Here is a 23,349-nt window from a genome sequence, read left to right as displayed (position 1 = left end):
AGAATCAGGATTCACAGTAATTATGAATCTTGAGTTAGTATATATGAAGGAAGAGGGTGAATATCTGACATTGGGTACTAGCATATTCAAATTTCCTGAGGCAAATTTTATTTCAAAGATACCAGGTAGAACTGAACACAATATTTAGAAGTTTAAAATCTTGAGACTGGTTCTGAGATTTTTGAGCAAGGAATTTAATATTATGAAAGTCATAGTATAAGATGATACAGGAGGATACGCAAGATTGAACAGTAGAAAGAAAAAAACCTGGAAGCAGGGAGACCAGTCATACAATAATACAGATTTAAGAGAATAAAGACTCTCTCAGTGGAAATGAAAAGAAAAGGTGAAAGTAAATATTCTGATAGAAACTTTAGCCTGGTTATGTCTCTGCAATGAGGTGGAGCAGGTGAGAAAGAAATGTAGCATGATTTCATCCAAACCTGAATGACTGGAAAAAAGATAAGAGAGACAAGAATAAATGAAAACTAACTTGTGGAAGGAGATATACTATTTACATAGCTTCCATCTACTCCATGGAGTGCAATTTCTATCCTGAAGAATTCTGTGGCTTCAGAAGCCTATCATCTAAATTTTGTATACCACAGTATATTTTACAAAATCATGTGGTGGAGGGCAAAGTTAGGAGGCAGATTTAATGAGTAATTTCACTCTAGGAATTTTAGGATTCTCTTCTATCATAAAGTTTACAAATAGTAAATGTGAGTGGCAACATTAAAACTATGTCTCCATTGTTTCACCTATTAGTACATACTGATTAGCCAACAGTCAAGTTAATTCAATTGTTTTACCTTTCTTTTTAAACTCTTATTTCATTCATTGATATTTGTGTTCCAAATTGATTATGTGTGCTGGTGCAGTGTAAACACAGAAAAATGTTTATATCTACATGTGTTCATTGCATAGAGCAAGGTAAGAGTAAGTGTGATGGAGAACCAGAAAAAGTAGCAAAATTTTCCAAAGGATGAAAATGAGAGGGAAAAACAAACTACTGAAAACGTTGGTGTATTCTTTTATTTCTTTGTGATCAAGACATACTTTGTTCTCATTCTTATGTTATATAAAGCATATAAAATAGCATGCAGTTTTAGTGCCAAGGCAGAAAGGGTCAAATTGATTTTAAAAATCTTATATTATCTTCAACTGAAAATCCAATTTGGCACAATTGAGCAATATACTATCTTTAAATTTCAAAAGAAAACAAAGAATATACCATTTAATTATGAAAAATAAATACTAACATCAATCTTTACAAGCCTCCATAACACTGAGAGGATTCCAAATGTTAATATTGTTCAAAGCATTGAGTAGGACTTCTGGGCCAACTGCCAATTCCTATTAGAACTATTTTCTCCTCAATCACTAGTTCAAGCATGCATGATATCGCAATGCATAAATAGTAGCACAACAAGTAGGAAATACAAGACAATCCCTGTCTCTTGATCCTCCTGTCATATTGAGTACTAATAGGATTTAATTTCTAGAGTACTGCATGTGGTTTTGGGACCCTGCCAACTAGGAGGAATAGTAACTAAGAAAGAAGAATAATCAGTGGTAATTAAGTTAAAATCAGAACCCAAGTCATAGTGACCCCTCTTTTTAAAGGAGTTCTTGAACATTTTCATGATTATATATCGATGTCAACAGAAAATGTCTCAGATAAGGGGGCTGTTAGTACTGTAAATCAGGCCTTTCTACGTAAGAGTTTACAACTTCTAAACTTATATATAGTTTCCATATGAGATCATCTGCAAAGAACTGTACTTGTATACATTTACTTGAACCAGGGAATTAAGTACTTTGGGGAAATTTCCTAGAGATGGCTTGATCCCACCTTTAATAAAGGTAGAAAGGCAGGACTCTAAGTGCAGAGATGCAGTAGAGAATAGTAATTAAGTCCACATTAATGTAAACTCAAAGTTTATTCTCGAGACTGGTTAGGTTATAGGTATAGATTTAAATGTTCTTTGAGCATTTTTAAAAAAAATTAAAATATAACTAAATTACTTCTCTATATAATTATTTATAAAATAACTTCTAAAAATGTATATAGATAATTTAAAATATGTATATGAGGGGCAAGAGGGCAGGTAAGAAGCTTATCTATACAACTCCAAAATGAAATGTGATGATTCTAATTTTATATCAACATAATGACTCAGGTTAGTGTACTACCTCAAACTTGTTATTGAATTAACATAATCTATATCAATATATCCTCAGAGTTGGAAAGAGAATTAGATTTGAAATAAAAGGTTGTTTCTAACAACACATAAGAGATTTATCCACAAGTCATGAAATACTTTAGAGGGTTTTAGTTTTTGTTATTAGATTTGGTTAAATTAATTTTAAACCAGATTCATTATCTAGAGCTAGAGAATACTGGGAGTTAAGTGTTTCATCAGCATTTTACTATTTATTTAGAGACTGACTAATGTCTACAATGATTCTATAATCATCACTGTCAACTCTTTAGAGCAATTTCCCACGATTGGGTCTATGATCCCTGACATCATAAGGGAATATACCTTGTGTGTGTGTGTGTGTGTGTGTGTGTGTGTGTATGTGTGTGTGTGTGTGTACATCAATATATATACATATACATATACATATATATATATACATATACATACATATATACATATATATACATATACATACATATATACATATATATACATCCCTATTCTGCTGTTTTCTGTGTTATGGTAACCAACTTAAAATGTATCATGAGTAATAAGGCATCATTTTTTTCTGCATAAAACAGACTAGAAAAGTGGCCACCAACTAAAAAAATTGCTTTTGTGAATATGGACTTGTTCCTTTTCTAGACAACTTTCCAGTAGTGATTTTGTTTTGGTTTTTTAAATGGTAGACTTTATCTCTTTAAAATGTAGTAGGATTATAAGCTCTCAGTTACAATGGAGGAGGAGGAGGAGGGGGCAGGATAAAGAAGAAAAATTAATTACCCTTGGCAAGTGTCTAAGTGGCCCTTTATTATTCTGAGGCAGACAATGATAAAAATTTTAATAACAAAATCTTCTTTTGGCTACCAACCTTCCCTAGCTCTCTTGAATTCACATTTAACAAAGATGCATGGCCAGGTGGTAAGTGACCAAGTGTCTCTCAAATGTGTCTCTATTAGTTATTGCCTTCTAAAGTCCAAAGTTGAAGAGCAAGAATTTACTCCTTTGGCAAATATTATAAAAAGAAGCAGACGGTTGGTTCCAATCTGAATATAAAGATTACTAGGAGTAAATAAGATAATTTAGTGACAGTCAGAATGACCAGGATGTCATGGCTGAAAAATAAGCACTATGTCTAGTGTGAACAACTAACAAGCTTTTATGCAACTCATTAGTTAACAATTATAACTGCTATGGTAACCTATATTAAGATAGTTGTGTTAAGTTTTATTTCTGACATTCCAAGAATAATTTACCATATATTTGTTCCTGAAAAAACAAGAATGATAACATATTTACAGATTAGTGTTTAAATGTATACTTACAAAAATTTCAATTCACAAATTAAATTTAGTTTTTAAAACATATGCACTTATAAAAAGTTTCTGTTCAGAATGATACTTAAAAATAATAACAGTCAATCTCTTTCATATATTTACAAAATACTCGTGGCTCCAGAGCTGAGTTTTTTCCTCAAATATCTGTTCTAAAATTATCAACACCTTCTCATTTAGTTCTTCATTTGTTCAACTTTGTGCCTTAAACATATGGCAGGTTCAGAATAGACTATAGTTGCCAGGTAAATGCCATGTTAAAAGTAACTGATCCAAAGTAACTTGCCCAAGGGTAACACATAGTATTTCTAATCAAATAAGCAAACTAGTAATAAACTACCTTTCCTCTATCATATTTCAAGAAATAATATGTTACCACGTTGTGTGTGTGATGTTCAGGACTCACAGAACTTTATAGTTTTACAAAAAGCCTGCAATACAATTACTTTTTTTCTTTTTATTTTGAGATGGAGTTTCGCTCTTGTTACCAAGGCTGGAGTGCAATGGTGCCATCTCGGCTCACTGCAACCTCCACCTCCTGGGTTCAGGCAATTCTCCTGCCTCAGCCTCCTGAGTAGCTGGGATTACATGCACGTGACACCATGCCCAGCTAATTTTTTGTATTTTTAGTAGAGACGGGGTTTCACCATGTTGACCTGGATGGTCTCAATCTCTTGACCTCGTGATCCACCTGCCTAGGCCTCCCAAAATGCTGCCAATTACATTTTTAAAGAGTTAAAGTCTACCATTTAAAAAACAAAAACAAAACCACTACTGGAAAGTTGTCTAGACAAGGAACAAGTTAATATTCACAAAAGAAAAATTTTAAGTTGGTGTCTATTTTCCTAGTCTGTTTTATGCAGAAAAAAATAATAATGCCTTATTACTCATGATGTATTTTAAATTGGTCACCATAACACAGAAAATATCAGAATATTCTTAAAAGAGGATTTTAAGGCCTTTACTTGCTTGTTTCTAAAAAGAGAACAACTTTCCCTATAACATAAATTTGAAATAGTGATATAAGTTTCTAGATGTAACAAGCCTTTACCATATGATATGCTACTGGGCACCACTTTCACAAAATGTAACTTAACTGACTAAATGGAGAGAAGAGAAAAATTTAACCAAGTCACCAACATATCATGCTAAACACAGTGATGTGTTGGTTCCTTTACAAGGAAAGGAAATTTAGGGAGATCAATTTAAAAGCACACAGACCAAGATGTATCCAGAGTTGTCACTGCTCTTCATATTTTAATCCATTTGGCTATAGTAAGCAGAACTCTCTACTGAGTCAAGTCTGAATACAAGTGGTAATGCTCTAGAAATAACTAGGAGAACAGAGCTCAAGAATCAAGATGATGCCAACTTAAAACCACAAATGTGGTATAGACTACTGATCTATCAGTAACCTGAGTTTCAGTCTCATCTTTCTCAGGAAAAGTATAAGAAAAGAAGATAAGCCAGGTCAAGTCCTTTGGTTCTCAATAAGGTAACTGTTTTTTGTGTAACCGTATAAATACTCATTCGTCACTCATAAATTTTAAATTTATGAATTTAAATTTTTAAATTCCTTTTAAACATGTTTATGTTATGCCATAATCCTGAATGTTTCAAATTAATTACATGAAAACAAGTAATAAATACTTTGATTTGTCTTGGTGCTAAAAAGAGAGCCAAGAGGCCCCAAAACATTGGTATTGTAGAGTTTGGTGAAACTTCCATTCAACATATTCATAGGGTTCATTATGATGGACTATTTTGACAAATATTTACTTAGTCTCTTTTATTACAAAAATCTCTCCAATTTCTTAATAACTTTATCTATTTTTCCTTAGATGCTCCTGTTTTTAAAAGTGCTCTACCATATTTTCTTGCTGAGGTCTGCCAATGATAATACCTCATAAATGCCTAGCTATAAATACCCTGTGGTTTTAGAAGTCAGGATACTTGATTCCATCTAGAACCCTTCCTGATGAGGCCCAAAAGTTTTTGCAGAACTTTGGAGGCAGTGTCTTTAAGAAAATAACTGGTAGACTGTTACCTTCTATCTTAACTAAACTAAATATATATAGCATCAATTCTCCCTTCCTATATGGCCATTCCTATTTAAGCATATTCTTAATTTTTATCTCATAAACATTTATCTGAAATTATCTTTGTATGATTAAATTTCCCTCAAATCCTGTGAAAAATCTAGTTATGAGCTATAATCTATTACCAAGCTTCTAAGAATTTGTGTGGTACTTTTTTTCATATATATCTATATACACATATATATTAGTTTCAATGTTTACATTAGATACAGGGGATACATGTGGCAGGTTTGCTATATGGGAATATTACATGATGTTGAGGTTTGGGGAATGGATGCCACCACCCAAGTAGGGAGCATAGTACCCAATAGGTAATTTTTCAACCCATACTCATGTCTCCAGTGTCTCTATGTCTATGTGTGCTCAATGTTTAGCTCCTACTTATAAATGAGAACATGTGGGATTTAGCTTTCTGTTCCTGTGCTAATTTGCTTAGGACTATGGCCTCCAACTGCATCCATGTTGCAAAATAAATGATTTCATTCATTTTTATGGCTGTGTAGTATTTCACAGTGCATATGGTACTAATTTTTCTTTGTCCAATTTACCACTCATGGGCATCTGGGTTAATTTCATGTATTTTCTATTGTGAATGGAGTAACAGTAAACATATGAGTGCTTGGTTTTTCTTTGATGAGTGATTTACTTTACTTTGGGTATATATCCAATAATTAATTGTATTGCTGGAGTGAATGGTAGCTCTGTTTTAAGAGTTTTGAGAAGTCTTCAGGCTTATTTCCACAGTGGCTGGACTAATTTACATTCCCACCAACAGTGTATAAGCATTCCTTTTCTCCACAACCTTGCCAGCATCTGTTGTTGTTTTGACTTTTTGATAATTGTCATTCTGTTTGAAGATGGCATCTCACTGTGGTTTTGATTTTCATTTATTTGATGATTAGTGATACTGAGTATTTATTCCTATGCTCAGTAGCCACAAAGAAAATGAAATACCTAGGAATACAGGAATTTGTACAAGGAGAACTATAAAACATGGCTGAAAGAAATCAGAGATGACACAAACAAATGGGAAAGCATTCCATGCTCACAGATTGGGAGAATTGATATACTAAAAATGGCCAAACTCCCCAAAGCAATCATAGATTCAACATTATTCCTGTCAAATTATCAACATCATTCTTGACAGAATTAGAAAAAAAAATTCTAAAATTCATATGGTACCAAAAAGAGCCTGAGTAGTCAAAGCAATCCTAAGCAAAATGAAAAGGCTAGAGGCATCACATTATCCAACTTCAAACAACACTACCAGGCTAAAATAACCAAAACAGCATGGTACTGATACAAAACCAGACACATAGACCAATGGAACAGAATAGAAAACTCAGAAATAATGCTGCACGCCCACAACCATCTGATCTTCAACAAAGTCAACAAAATAAGCATGGGAAAAGGATTTCCTATTCAATAAATAGTGCTGGGATAACTGGCTAGCCATATGCAGAAGAATGAAACTGGACACTTATCTTTGACCATTTACAAAAATTAACTCAAAATCAATCAAATATTTTAAATGTAACACCTCAAACTATAAAAATCCTGTAAGACCACATAGAAAACACTCTTCTCAACATCGGTCTTGGCAAGTAATTTTTGGGCAAGTCCCCAAAAGCAACTGCAACAAAAATAAAAATAAACAAGTGAAACCGAATTAAACTAAAGAGCTTCTGCAGAGAAAAACCAAAACAAAACAAATACCGAACTATCCACAGAGTAAACAGACACCTACAGAATGAGAGAAGATATTTGCAAATTATGTATCCAACAAAGCCCTAATGTCCAAATCTGTAGGAAGTTTAAATAAATCAACAAGCAAAAACCAAATAATCCTAATTAAAGATGGGCAAAGGATGTAAAGACATTTTTTTCATATATTTATTCACAATGAAGATATGTGTTTTAGCCAAGTGTTTTAAATTCTCCATGCCTCAGTTTTATCTTTTAGAAATTAAGGGACTTTAACTAGAAATCCTTAAATCCCTCTAGAACAGATGCTTCTAATTTGATTTTAATAGAAATGTAACACTTCTTTTTTCCCATATATTTCTCTAAGAATTTTCCATATAATTCTCTAAGAATTTCTCTTCCTCTTTCTCTTTCATTTTTTTCTTTCTTTTTCTTCCTTTCTTTATTCTCTTTAAAAAAAAGAATTTGTGTGATACACTTTTTTCATCTACATCTATATCAATAGATATATATAGATAATAGTTTCAATGTTTACATTAGATATGGAGGTACATGTGCATGTTTGTTGCATGGTTCTGTGATGCTGAAAATTCAAAATCATGAGATATTTTTGATTATTAATTAAGGAAAAGTATGCTTACTATTTGACATAGTCATATTTTTCTCTAAATGACTTTTAAGTATTTATAAAACTATAATACATTTTACTTTTAAGGCACCAAGGACATCTCTCTTCAAATTTCCTGGAGTAATTCAAAAGGACCACTACTTCATTTAATTTCTCCTATGGTCAGGTTCAGAGGGTCCCTATAATAAAATCCACTGTGCTTATCTGCTAACTCTCATGGAACCATGTAAAGGGGCCACATCTAACATATATACACAGAATTTCTACTCTTTTACTTTAATGCAGCCTTGACTGTTTTCAAATGAACACTGACTTAAAATCTGATTTACAAATGTGGGATTTTGATAAGTCAAAAATTATTCAAAGAATATAAAGTACTTCATTAATATTCAAAGATTGAACAATGTAAAATTTTTGTAACCTCTGAACTGCAAGATTCATATAGAGAGACAAATAACACACTCACATTTGCACAAACGAAAATATTTTTTACAATTTGGGAGTGAAATTACGGGTCATCTTAAAATGTATTTTAACTATAAATCAATTTCATTGTTTGAAAAATAAATGTCATATAACATATCTAACTTAAATATTGATTTCTAGTACTCTGTAAGTATTTGAAAAATCGATAAGTGAATGGATAGTTGGATGCATGCTTTATCATGGCTGTATGAGCTTTCAGACTCATTTTGTTAGGCTAGTACCAACGAGGGCTCGTTTCCTACATCTCTTACTTTCAAGCTTATCATCACTCTCTTGAATAAGAACTCAAGCCACCTAACACCGATGACTTATCTTGATGCCCATAAAACAATTCAAAAACAGTAGTGTAGGAACAGAGAACTGGAATAAGTCAAGAGATGCCAGTTTGAAAAAAAATATGAATATGTGAGACTGACAGACAAAAACTCAAGCAATGACATGTGGAAAAAGTACATCTAAATCACGGGGTGAATGCTGATACTGCATAACTACATGGATTGGAAAATGACCTGAAAATTTAATTGTAAAGGTTTGTCAGCAGTCAGGTCTATAATGGTTTATAGCAAGTTCTTTGGTAAAAATTTCCTAACCAATCACCACTAAATCTTATATACTGTTACTGATTATCTGCTATTTTCTAGAATTTTCAGTTGGGTTAAAAGTGTAAGCTTTAGTTTATTTAAAATCAATAAAAATAAATCAGAGCCCTAGTTTAGCTATAACTGGTTTACAATGAGAAGAATAGCTTTATGAGAGTCAGGATGTTTGCTATTTACACATATAAAGAATTTATATGGGTCTAATATTAAGCCATAGAAACATTTTCTTTTTCCTGATTCATTTTGTTGATTTGTGTAGCCTTTCAGTGAACATTTGTATTAGTTACACATGCCAATGTATTAGCTGAAGGAAGACAGTAGGCACAAATAGTGCAGATTTGAGTATTTCATAAGTAATGCTAAAAGCTTAAATCTAAAATGAAATTTAGATTTCATTTTAATTTATTTAATAATGAAGACATTGAATTTTGCTGTTCTATTGTTCCGATATCATGGAATTCACCACACACACAGTATACACTGAACAGTGCTACTATTACATGTCACATATGCCAATCTGCAATCTCCAAAACAGAAAGCTAAAGTTTACACCTACCTTATGTTTTTAAGACATGCATGGGAGAAAGTTTACTTTAAAGAACACTGGTGAAAATGTAAAGGATCTATGGTTGCTCATGCAGGTCTGTTGATAATTTGCAAACGGGGCTGTGAATGTGATTTGAAGAAAAAGATGGCAACAGCCATATTTTTGTTGTTTTTGTCATGGACATTCAGATGAAAAGTTTTTTTTTATTTGATGTTTGGAAAAATACTATTAGATATGGTTTGATCATGCATAATTACTCAGATTTCTAAGTTCCAGTAATTAGTAGGCTCTGTGGGGCATTTTTGACATCGACCTCCCATACTGGCTGAGACGGTGTCAGAACTGGAAGGAGAAAGACTTGGCAGCATATATCACATTAGTCCCAGATGCTATCATGGTAGTGGTTCTTGTGGTTTGGAGTCATTTCAATGTATATAAGGAAGGGTTCCCTTTTTGCCAAATGATTTAGAAGGGGTGGGATATAAATTGTATTTATTTTGGGCACAGGTAAGAGGAATTTCTTCACAAGAAGCTTTTAAAGATTATGGGTTTGTGTTCTAGAAGAAGTAAAGTTTAATTAAACTCAAAACCAGACCTTTGAGTTTAACAGACTTATACTTGTTTTGTAGAATATATTAGAATGAAATAAATTTTAATAAGTAGGCCCCTGATTCCTGCCTACTATGGCCTTTACAGCTTGGTCCAGGACCACTTTCTCAGAGAAGACTCTTGTGTCTGTACACTCACTTCCATTCTGGCACCAAGATTTTGAGATGAGTCTTTCCTCTGTGTTTGTATCATGTAATGGAGGTTATATTTACACTACTGAACCTAACACAGAAATTGGATATTTACTTTTGCAAACCAGTGTTCATCTAAACAGAGCCTAAGTGGAAATCTCTTCAGATTGTCTGTCGAATACACACAGGTTCAAATCCTGTTTTGACATGTATTAATTGTAAATAAAACTTACAGAGCTAGTGTCATAACCAATCCAAGCATAGATATTCTGATCTACAAAACGTGGTTAATACAAAGGTTAAATGTGATAATGTATGTGAAGTACTTATCATGATGTCTGCTGAAGACAGTAATGGGAGCTTTATTTGTTTACCACTGTATTTTCTTCTTCTGTTCTACTACCAAATGTTGAGAGAATCCCTCTGGACACTTACATAATATTTTTTCCTCTAGACAGACAGATAGGCACACAAACACACACATACATTTTTATCGGTAACTCAGAACCATTTTAAATTTAAGAGTGAACATTAGAGCTTAGTGAATTATAAAAAGGAAAACCTTATCTAAACCAAATCTGAAGTCAATTTGTAAAGACCAAGTACAAATTTGTGAATGGGATAGTAATATCATTTCAAACTCCAATTTTAAAGAATTTATAGGTGCAGTGGCTCACGTTTGTTATTCCAGCACTTTGGAAGGCCAAGGCATCTGGATCACATGAGGTCAGGAATTTGAGAACAACCTGGCCAACACGGTGAAACCCTGTCTCTACTAAAAATACAAAAAAAAATTATCCAGGTGTGGTGGGACACACGTGTAGTCCCAGTTACTCAGTTACTCAATTGAGACAGGAGAATCATTTGAAACTGGAAGGTGGAGACTGCAGTGAGCCGAGGTAGTGCCACTGCACTCTCGCCTGGGTGAGACAGAGGGAGACTCCATCTCAAAAACAAAACAAAAAGTTATAAAACAGGAGGCCAATAAAGATTCAATTTTTAATAAATTTAGCTGATATGAAATATCCCAAATGAAGTTCTTTACTATGTTACTGGATATACTAACAATTCTTTTGTCAGTTTCTTTTTTTTTTTTTTAACTTTTTACATTCAAGGGGCTTAATCTATCTTTAAACTCCATGCACATAGTATAAAGAAACCCTAACTATAGGTAAGCCCAGCTACTCATTAACCCCTTCAGCAAATCATAGCCCAAACTTTTGAGTAGGCACTGGGTAGTGTACAAATTAGCAAACCTGTTTGCACACTAGTGCAGTACATAAGCTCTGGAGTACAAGAAGCTAGTTTACAAGTTGGAATAAAATGAGTCTTAAGGAAAGAAGCAGTTTTTTAGAATCACAATAGAAGTGATAATAAATTCTAATGGGAAATGAAAAAGCAATCAAGAAACTTTTCATGAGGAAGACAATATTGAGCAAAATCTTCACCTACATATGAGTGAGAATTCTGATAAAATAGTGCAGGGTAAGAAAGCGTATTCCAGACTTTAAAAATAGACGAACAAAGACACAGAGGTATTAAGATATGTGCCAGGTTGGTTAGCTGATACAAAATATGATGTTGTGGTGGGAAATGAGACCTGAATGGCAGCTGTGGGACAGATCAATTGGGAACCGACTGGAGAAAAAATACAGAAATTCACTATTCTCTAAATACAAAACCTCTCGTCACCTAAAGACAGTCCATCACTAACTCAATCTTTTTCATAATGTATGGCAATCATAATTTTCAATTATTTTAAAATTTATTAGCTAAAATGCTAGAGTAGGTATTATAATTGAAATTGTGGGAAATACATTGTTGAATGAGAAATTAAACCTTCCTTTAACATACTTAAAAAATACTAAAGAATACAGACAGGCCAAAAGAGAAAACTGCTGTAACAAGAAAAAACATAGGAATGCAGAAGAATGGGTATTTAATACAGACAGGGTATGTGTAGGAAACAAGTGAAATCTTCTGAAAAAAATGGTATTTAAGCTCATCCTTGAAAACAATGAAGAAAACAGAAAGACACTGCAGGGTGATAGAAGATCAGGGAAAAGGCACAGGAACGGGAACTCAGGTCCAGTTTAAGGAAAACAAGAACACAGAGGGAGATGCTCCCCAACTGCCCCAGCTACCCCTCCTTGAGGGAGAGACAAAAACATAGAGAAGGAGGATGGTAGCTAGGATGAATTGGATCTCTAACTGGATTTGCATGTTGGGGAAAGATGACAAAAGGTATTGTGTTTGATAAAAAGCATTCTACAGGAGATTTTAAAGACATAGGAAAGCAAAGGAAGAAAAGTGCCGTAACTGGACTGATCTGTCAATAAGAAGCCTCTGGCAATAGTCTAGAAAATTCATTCCCTCACCCAACTAACATAGAGATCCAGCATCTACCAATCTACCATGTGTCAAGAACTCAGCCAGATATTGGAAATACAATGAACCACCAAAAATAATCTCTGATCTCACAAATCTTATACGCTACCAAAGGGGCAAATGTTAATAAAATAATCACACAAATAATGTATAATCATAAGTAATAGTACGTACCATGAAAAGACTTCATAAAATGACTTTATATGGTTTAGAATGATAAAAAGAAAAAGCTCTGAAAAGAAGGGCTGTTTTAGTTAAAATGAAAGATGGATAGGAACTAGTCTGGTATGTGTTTGTGTGCATTTGTGAGGGTCGGGGGAAAACATTCAAGTAGAAGGAAGATCTTGAACAAAGATCCTATGGTATAACAGAGAGACTGTAAGGTAAGTTGCAGCTAAGAGAGCAATGGGAGAATATGTAAAATTAGAGTAGAATCAGGGGCCATGCAGGGACCCAGGAGACAATTTTGTTCTTGTAGGTTGTTTCTAACACTTTAAAAAGTCACTGAAAATTTATTTCATTTGTAGGGAAGTTCATGACATGGTCACTATATACAACATTATATTAAAATTCTTTACATTTTACTTATAAAATCCTAGAAGTTAAGGATTATCTATAGCAAATTTATACTCCCTAATTAAGAACAATATGGACTATCATAAATATGATGTGATAGTAACAAAATTCTAAATATCTGCTTTCAAAAGCAAAAAGATTAAATAGGTTCATGTTTCAGTACTTCAAAGCATAAAAAATAACAAATGATCATAATACTTTCACATCATAATTACTTTCATTTTACTACTTTAATACCTTTTATATTGCACAAAAATTATTACAGACCTAAAATCTTTTCCTTTGACATATTATGACAAATCAAAAAAATAAATAAATAAAAGAAAGTTGTAGCTATTCCAGTTACACACTTTTGGTAATCTTCGTTGCTTCCTAATGCACAAAACACCTGCTTCCTTTTTAATCACCATTTTGTCAGCACATCGATTTATGAAATTGAGAGTTATGTCTGATAAAGACAGAAGTTAAACATTCCAGTCACGGATGTTTCCTACAATTCCAGGCATCCCAATTTAAATATAAACTTTTATTTGGGTTTTTAGATATCTCTGTAAAACTTACAACTATGAAAATGTCACTAGTAATCGGCTTTGAGGTGACCACAAAGTCAAGCATAAGGATGTGCTGCTCAGAAAGTCCAGAAAGCACTGAGTCAAAAAAGAAATTCTGCACGTTCTTGTTTTCAGCAGGTAAGCTTTACTCTCTTAATCTAATATATCGTGGTGTAATATTGTATATGATATAGTATATTGTGTGACTGAGACCTTTTTCCCTTTTGAAAACTCGACAGATACTATGTACATACTATGTATGTACACACACACATATATTTAGATCGTCCACTTATAAGATCAACAATGGAAGAAGGAAGACAAAGGAACAGCTCTGATTCTCTCAGGGCATTTGAATCTGTGGTCAAGAAGACCAAGAGGCAGAGCTGAACAGGAGCAGATCACAGGCCATGAGAGTGCCAAAGGGAGGAACTGTAAAGAAAAACAGTCTTTTAAGTTGCCAGAAAGAGAGGCCAAGAGAAGACTGAGAATAGAGAGCTTTATTAGGAGTTCTTATGTGCAAAATCCAAAAGCAGAAAGAACAATTTTCAAGGTAGTCAGTCTTCATTAATAACATTCTTCCATTAAGTAAATGAAATATTTATTGAGCATTTATTACATGTCAGATTCTGTGTTAACTGATGAGAACTGGGAGTTGAATAATCCTGAGTCTTTAAAGAGCTCACAGTATTTTGCGGGGGATAGATATATAAAAAGATAATTTTTATATATTGTATCCTGCATTTATCGTATTTTTGCGGAAGCAAGGAGGAATGACACCTGACTTACTTGAGAAGAATTGCTTAAAATTTTTTCTGAAAGGGAGAATGATTGAGATCTAAAAGTAATGAGAAAGAGTTATTCCAGGTAAGCAATAACATGAGCAAAGACAGGCACTATGGTAAGCAGTAGTATGTAGTCTGGGGAACTATAAACAGGATTGCTAGAGATTAAGTTATGAGCCAGGGAGTGTGAAAACAGCAAGATGGGTAAGTAACTTCGAACTAAATCATTAAAAGATGTCACCTTAAATAATTTGGATTTTATCCTGAAGGTAATAATAAACAATTGAAGGTTTTCTTGAGCAAGCAACATAACAACTGCATTACACATGCATGTGTGTACACAGACACACACACACACACACACACACACACACACACACAATGCATAACCAGAATAGTTCTGGATTGAATAGACATGGGCAAACATTAAAGTAACTAAGCAATCAAAAATGACTGCTAGGATTCTATAACTTAAAAGGATTTCAGAGGAGAAACCTACTTTAGGGGAAGAATAAAATGATCAGTTTTAGAAGTGATACATTTTAAGTACCTACTATCACTAAGGGAAAATTCTCATAAACAGCTGTAATTAAATGAGCATGAACCTTTGGGTAGAGATCACAGCTAGGAAATAGAAAAGGTCAGATCATTAACACATGTATACATTGTAGCTGAAAAAATTAGGGTAGATGAAATCATCTGTGTATAGGTCCATCATTGCAAAAGAACAGCAGTAGACTGAGGACAATGCCTTCAGGGACGTGTACCATTTAATGAATGGGCAGAAAAAGAGGAGTCTAAAAACAAACAGCCAGAGGTATGTTAGGAATACCAGGTGATGGAAATGTTCTGAAAACCCAGAGTGGAGAGATCCAAGAAGGGTCTTCTAATTCAGACCCATTCCAATGTCAGTGCTTTCAAAATTGTTAATGCTTTTTAAAAATGACAATATTATTAATAAAAAGTACATTCTACTCATGAATTCCTTTTGATTTTTCTAATTTTCTATTTCTTTGTTTTCTTGTTCCCATCCTCCTCAGACCCCAAAGTGCGCTAACTATATGAGCATGCGATGTGACTGCCAATTTGTAACAACAGAGCAAGTAAACAACAACCAGGAAGGTGGTAAGAAGAAGGTGTAAGTGACAGCTGAACTCTTTTCAGTTGCGTTAGTTCCAAATTATGATGTAGAACGTAAATCACAGTTGGACATTGTTCGGCTCATTCAGGTTTGATTACGCAGTTAGTGGCTTAGCCTTACTCTACACTTCTCTTTCCTTCCGATGCTCCCTCTTACATCATTTTGGAGTTTACTGGCACTTCTTTTAGCAGCGAGTGGGAAATAGAAAATAAATTCAATTCAAGCAATATACTTATGTAAATGATGCTTATATTTTTATATGAAAATTCAAAGCCAGATATTTTAAATGAGTATCACGTTTGTTTTGACTGCCGACCCAAAGCAGACCACCACCACTCCTCCTTCTAGTAGAAGCCAAGCATAACAAGAAACACAAGCAACCAAAAAAAAAAACACACATTAAACAAATCCTAAGGAATGTATTCAGAAGCTAAATAAACAGTGGAGGTCACCAAACACATGCACTGTCAGGAAAAGGGGAATGAAATCTATGGAAAAAGAGAAACCACCTGCCAATTTCAAATAATTCAACTCCAGGAACTGACTGTGGTGAGCATACTTGCTGATCCTAGACAGTCACTACTCAGACTTTCTATGCTTTGAACATTAGCAACAACAATCTCAAATTTCACACGTTGCAGAGCTTAGCACACAGGTGTTATATTCACAATTTCAATTTTGAAAAGTGTCCTTCCCCTTTTAGAAAACAGTGAGCTGCTTGTGGTGTTTTGAATTTGGGAAAAGCAAAAAGAAAATCTTAAGCTTGATTCTTTGTCATTCATATAAAACATGTCTATTCTTTTATTAGTTACAAAATTGACATCATCTGGCAACTCTTCCTGTAATATGGAAATAAATAAAAATCTGACTGGAGTTTTGAAAAAGGTTCAACACGACTGTTCCATATGGAAGATTTTTCAGTGTTACCTAACAGTTTACAAATTCAAGGTAGGGTCCAAGACTGGAAAAGTCAGCAAATTCTTCTACTACATGAAGACTGGAAAGTTAGTAGAAATTTCAGTCATGAAAATAAGAGGCAAGAGCATGGAATAGTCCAGGCATTTTCTGGATAGACATACTTCCAGGATAACTCAAGTGATGGGTCTCTAACCAAATTCCAGTAATAAACAGTGGCCAAAGGTGAGAAATTGAGGTTTGGAAATCAGTAAGGGCCATTTTATCAGAATGCAACTCAAAAAGAAAGTAAGCTGAGATCTAGCAACAAGAATAGAAGCCCCAATGGTTTATTCCAGAAATTTAAATCGTGGCCCATATTGCAATAATGTGATTTGGGTATAATGAGGGAGTCTAAAGCTAATGCTTCCTGGGTCACACTGTCAGGAAGAGTTCTCAAATATTCAGGCTTAGCAATGAGCCTCAACAGATGGGAGGGAAGGGAGTTATTTCTGGAAAAGTCTGACTACTTTCTTCTTCCAACACTGCCATTAGGTAAGATGTCATTAAAGCACTCAGTCATAAAGAACAAGGGAAGAGAAGAGGGTAAACTGAAGTTAGAACATGGCCTGAATACTCAATTGATAACACTCACTTCCCAAGGTGTTCTAATCATCTTCAAGGCTTTGCTACAGAAAATGGGAATCTAAGATTGGATAGGCTGTCATCTTTGTGCTATCTGAAATTGCTCAACAAACATCACCACTAAATGGATATTCTGCTAGAATCCTAAATGTGACAGAGAACTCACTCCTTTAAGAGGTGGCTTACTAACTTTTTGGAACACTGTTGAAACATTTTTCTTTAAACTTAGCCCAAGACCATCTCTTTGAGGCTTAGACTTTATTAGTTCTCATTTTATCCCCTTAATCAAATAAAATGGGCTCTAGTCATTCTAATAAGTTCCTCTGCATCCTACTCACTATCTTATGAATGCCTTCCAATTTGTCTGATACCTCTTAAAATTTATTAACCGGGTGAAGAACTCCAATCTAGTGAGCAAAAAGTAGAATGGGAGTAATGTCTCTATTCCCTTTCATAAAATAGTTGTAAAAACAAAGCTTTAAAAAAGAGCAAAGACTAGATGCAGTGGCTCATGCCTGTGATCCCAGCACTTTGGGAGGTAGAGGAGGCAGGATCGCTTGGGCCCAGGAGTTCAAAAACCGTCTGGGCAACATGGTGACACCTCATCTCTATTTTAAAATAAATAATTAATTAATTTTAACAAAGGAATCAGGTTGTCCTTTTAGCAATCTAATATTAACTAAATCAATTATTGATTATAATGTCCACATCTTTTTTTTTTGAGACAGAGTCTTGCTTTGTTGCCAGGCGCCAGGCTGGAGTGCAGTGGTGCGATCTTGGCTCACTGCAACCTCCGCCTCCTGGGTTCAAGCAATTCTCCTGCCTCAGCCTCCCCAGTAGCTGGGACTACAGGCGCATGCCACCACGCCCAGCTAATTTTTGTATTTTTAGTAAAGACGGGTTTCACCATGTTAGCCAGGATGGTCTTGATCTCTTGACCTCATAATCCACCCACCTCAGCCTCCCAAAGTGCTGGGATTGCAGGCATGAGCCACCATGCCTGGCCCACATCTTTTAAGACAGTATCCATATCCTGTGAAATAGATGGACAGGGAATGATTTTTAAAACAATACATGCTAATTATAGAAATTTGGGACATTAGGAAAAGAATTAAGAAAATTTAAATCATGTATTACTCTAGCCAGATGGGGCATGGAAGATGATGACAAAAACAACATGGCACAGGTGGGCTAACACTCATGATGGGTAGAGGAGTACGTAAAGTTTCAGGGTTTTTCTTTGTATTTTTTTTTTGGTTGGTTCTTTTAATTATAAGTGATAAAACCATATGGCCATGAATACCACCACCATGGACTACCACATAGCCATGAATATTTTTGCTTTTCTTGAATTGGTTTTTATGCAAAGGAGCTCTGCTCATTGCAAATGTAAGCCAAAATCAATCAGTGAAAAACTAAAAAGAGAAACAGGGCTAAAGACAGAGCTCTTTATCACACACATAGAGTGCACCCTTCAGCTAATCAGTACTCTTTGGACTTGGTTGTTCAACCAATTATGATCTACCCAACTACATTATTATCTCCTCGTTATTTACCTTATTTGGGCTATCCTGAGAAACCTTTTCAAGTACTTTACATATATACAATCTACCACTGTTTTTTTTTTTTTCTTTTTTTCCTAGTCAAAACAGACAGTGTAGTTAGTTGGGACAAATGTTTGCCTCTGTGAACTCACGGTTGCTTCTAGTGAACATTGCTTTCCTTCTTTAAAGCTCATAAGTGATCTCTCTAGCTATCTGTTCTGGTAAAATTTTATAAGCTTTGACCACTCATCTACATTTCTGTCTCTTTTTCCTTCTCTCTTCCCTCTGTCCCTCTTTCTGTTTAAATGGAGGTCTTAGTAGCTACCCTTTGCACAATTATTGGGGCAACATTTCTACTCTCCACATCTACTAAAAAATTCCAGCCTGCAGTTTCTCAAATCTCATTTACATATGTTAGCAACTTATAGGGGGATAAAATTTGTTCATGCTAGGTTCGGAAACAAGGAGCTGCTTTTTCACAATCCTTTCGTTAATGTAGATTCTGATTCCTTTTTACTGGTATTTGTTTAGTATGTTTTCAATCCAAAGATTGTTCTTTCTGATTTAAAAATATATACATAGTCAAAATAGAGCTAGCTACATTGTTTCTCTCTTCGTTAGCAATTGATCAAATCTCAAGCATCAGATCTATCATTTCCTTATTCCTTCTTATTCTGAATATGAGGAAATTTCTATTGAAACAATATTTGCAGCATGCATACTGTATTCTTTTTAACCTGGACTTACCATTCAAATAGCTAGTGGGAGAATCATAACAGAGATTATGGAATGGTGCTAATCCCTCCCACCAACAAACTAATCTAGTAACCATCCTCCACTGTATTAAGCATGTTGATTTGTATTTCCATTGTATTTTTTTCACTTAGAAAAAAACGTAAATTAAGTAAAATTTCCCATAAAATGAGTAAGGTCATATATTTTGATATTCAGTGTTCTATCACTTATAATCAAATACATTTTAAATGGTCTTTATCTGCACTGTTCAACATGTTAGCCATTAGCCACATGTACCTATTTAAATTTAAATTCATTAAAATGAAACACATTAAAAGAAATACATTTCCTCAGTGACACTGGCCACTTTCAGGAGCTCAGTATCCACATGTGGCTAGTGACCATTGTGTTGAATAGCAAAGCGTATGGAATATTTATATCATCACAGAATGTTCTATCAGAAAGCACTTTTCTAAATAGTCAAAATGAGATGCCTATTTGATTTTCCTCATATACAGTTTTCTTTTCTGAAATTTCTACATGTATTAATCATTGATTTAACAGGTGGATGTATATATACAACCATCCAGGAGCTAGGCATGGTGGCCCACACCTGTAATCCTAGCTTCTCGAGAGGCTGAGGTCAGAGGACTGCTTGAGCCCAGGAGTTTGAGGTTGCAGTGAGTTATGATTGTACCACTGTGCTCCAGCCTGGGAAACAGAGCAAGACCCTGTCTCTAAAAAAAAAAAAAAAAAAAAAAAAAATTTATTGAAATAAATTTAAAAAATACAATGCATATACTGCATCTTGGATGAACTATTTGCAAGTTATAATTACATGTATTGATTCATTCATGTATCATTTGCTATAAAAAGACAACTAATCATGTAAACAGATTGTAGTGCTTCAGATCATAGGACTTAATGATGATAGTTAATCTGAATTCCCAAGACATTTACTGCAGAGCCCCTTCTATTAGCACATCAGGCAGCATATTTAGTAGTATTTGGCAACCAGTTACTACTACAGAGAAAGCTATGTTAATCAACTCAAAATGCATATATCTAATTTCAACTCAAAAGGAAAATATCAGCTCAAGGACTATGATGTAAAAAGATATTATGCTGAAAATGAATGCCCAGAACTGAATTTTATTTCTATCCCTTAGTGTCTGTTCTTTTAAGACAATTCTGACATGAACAAATAGAAACCACAGCTAACTTCTCAGTAGCTCATGCATTTTTTTGAGCTAGAAACTTTTTAATAGATCTGTGAAGAATGTAAAAGAAATTGGCAAAAATAATATTAATAAAACAGAGTGGGGAAGTTAAAATAGTCTAAGAAACAGGTAGAGGGAAAACATGGTAGCATCCAGCCTAGTGCCTTGAAGATAAGTAAAATACTGAATAATTTCAAGGAAAGGGAGAGGTTGAAGAAACAAAGGAAGGAGAGAGAAGAAATGGAAGATGGCAAGTCATAGGACAATGCCACAGGAGAACTTTAAAGTTCAGAAAGAAAAGAAAGTAACCTCTTTAGATCTACAAAACAAAAAGCAACTCATGAGAAATAATACAAACAAGAATAAAGCGAGTTGCCTAAAGTTTGAACTTTATTCATGATATAGATATATTCAGGTGAAAAGTAGTCTTGATTTTTGTCAATGGTTAAGTAATGACCCATGCATTTAAAGAAAACGTGTACTGGTTCACAAAATCTGACAGAACAAACTCTTATTGTGATCAGATGACCAAAATGAAATTGTTATCAGAGGCTAAATATAAATATAGGATGAAACAGAGAAGCCAATGTTTAAAAATATTCAAAGCAGATAAAAGATGAAATTACTTTCTTTGTGCTTAAGGTAAATTCAGACTAATAAAATCATCATAAATGTCATTTTTAAACTCAAAGATAGGTATGATTATACTTCAGCATATACAGAGAACTGATGCAACAGCAGGAAGGCTATTAGACCTTTAATAATAAAAAAATGTACTAGAGAACTCATTTTCTAGCCTGTTTTTCCTCTCCACACTTAACATACTTGAGTCAGCAGACACCTTCCCATCAATAATTGCAGCTTATTAAGACAGTTAGTTTCAAGCAAGGAGGGGTGGTAAAGGTTCTGATAGAGTAAGACATGAAAATCTCCAAGGTAAAAAGTAATTCCCAAGTTCTCCCCTTTCAACCTCTCCCCACTTTCCTCCCATCAAGATTCTAGAGCTATAACAAAGCAATTTTCTTATCTCCCTAATATAGTTTTTGATTGCCACTGAATCTATTTCATATGTATAAATCATTTGCTTTCTTTTCATTTGTGAGAGAACTAAGGAAGGAAAACAAGGAAATAATGCTAAACAATGCATGCCGGTAACTGATGTTTTTCATAGGATATGATTATCATCTAGTCAGACTTAAATAAGAGGACACTGAGTCCAAGAAAGATTATATAACTTTCTCAAGATTATATAATTACTATATGAGAAGTTAAAGCCCATGACATGAAATTCTGTCAACATTCTTACCTGCGCACTACAGTATCCCAAGTAGCACCTCAGTTCACTAAAGCAACTGATAACATATTTACATTGTACTAGACAACTGGAAAAAGACAAATGTGCATTTACTTTAAAACACAGAAGCTTGGGAATTACAACCCAGTTACACTAACTACTGGGTGATTCATATTTTATATTGCTTTATAAGCTCCAGAAAACAGTAAATTTTTAAGCGAAGGCTTACAAAGATATACAACAGATAAATCTGACTAAACAAACCTAACTTACTTATTGAAGATAAGTAACGTTGTGGGTTCCTTTGGGCCATGACTCTTCCTCATTCCTGTGTGGATGCCCAGGGCCTGACATAATACATAACACATTGCAGGAGCTCAGTAACTATTTGTTGAATGAATAAATAAATACATTTGATTTTCATTGCTAAGCTGTTAAAATTAGGTAAAAACCAAACCAAAATAAAACATAAAACACTAGCTACACAATCATTCTAAAGACATGAATTAGATATACTAGGACGTTATACCAAAACATCTTAGGCATGAATGACTACTTAAAACTTTAGAATCGAAGGCTTCTAAGCAATGGTTTCAAAAAATAACTAACATGGGCTGGGTGCAGTGGCTCAGGCCTGCAATCCCAGCACTTAGGGAGGCTGAGTGAGGCAGGAGGATCACTTGAGGTCAGGAGTTTGAGACCAGCCTGGTCAACATGGTGAAACCCTGTCTCTACTAATAATACAAAAAGGAGCCAGGTGCAGTGGTGCATTTTTGTAATTCCAGCCACCCAGAAGGCTGAGGCAGGAGAATTGCTTGAACCCAGGAGATGGAGATTGCAGTGAGCTGAGATCATGCCACTGCATTCCACCCTGGGAAGCACAGTGAGACTCTGTCTCAACAAACAAACAACAAACAACAAAAAAGATGAATGTGGACAATTGAGTGAAGATTTGATAACCTTATTCAGAAATCTATATTAAAATATTTGGACGAATGTTAGTCAAGGAAAACTGAAAGGAAAAAAATTATAGGACTATAAGTCTGAAAATACAGCTTCTGCTTTTGACTCTACAATGATTTCATTTAACCTTTCCATTTTCTTATTTGTAACATGAGAAGACGCACCGTAGTCGGGCTTTTTATTTTAATACAGAAAGGATACGGTGGCAGCTCATCACCAAATATGGCTCCCACTAGTTCCTTTGGCTCTTCACATGCTGCTCCTCCAAC

The 23,349-nt window shown here is 34.4% G+C and overlaps 1 protein-coding gene across 49 annotated transcripts in view; it reads right to left on the bottom strand.

The window, feature by feature from the left end:
- Positions 1-23,349, bottom strand: part of FOXP2 (forkhead box P2) — a 593,473-nt gene that overhangs the window by 206,189 nt on the left and 363,935 nt on the right. The window contains exon 5 of one of the 49 annotated variants that reach the window (XM_078343237.1): positions 22,391-22,464. The exons of the other annotated variants lie outside the window; for them this stretch is intronic. The gene's annotated coding sequence lies outside the window, so the exon portion shown is untranslated. The remainder of the gene's footprint in view (positions 1-22,390; positions 22,465-23,349) is intronic. 49 annotated transcript variants of the gene reach the window in all.

The sequence above is a fragment of the Callithrix jacchus genome, chromosome 11, assembly GCF_049354715.1.
Source record: "Callithrix jacchus isolate 240 chromosome 11, calJac240_pri, whole genome shotgun sequence".
In the NCBI taxonomy this organism is placed as follows: domain Eukaryota; kingdom Metazoa; phylum Chordata; class Mammalia; order Primates; family Cebidae; genus Callithrix; species Callithrix jacchus.
This window is presented reverse-complemented; position numbering and strand designations above follow the sequence as displayed.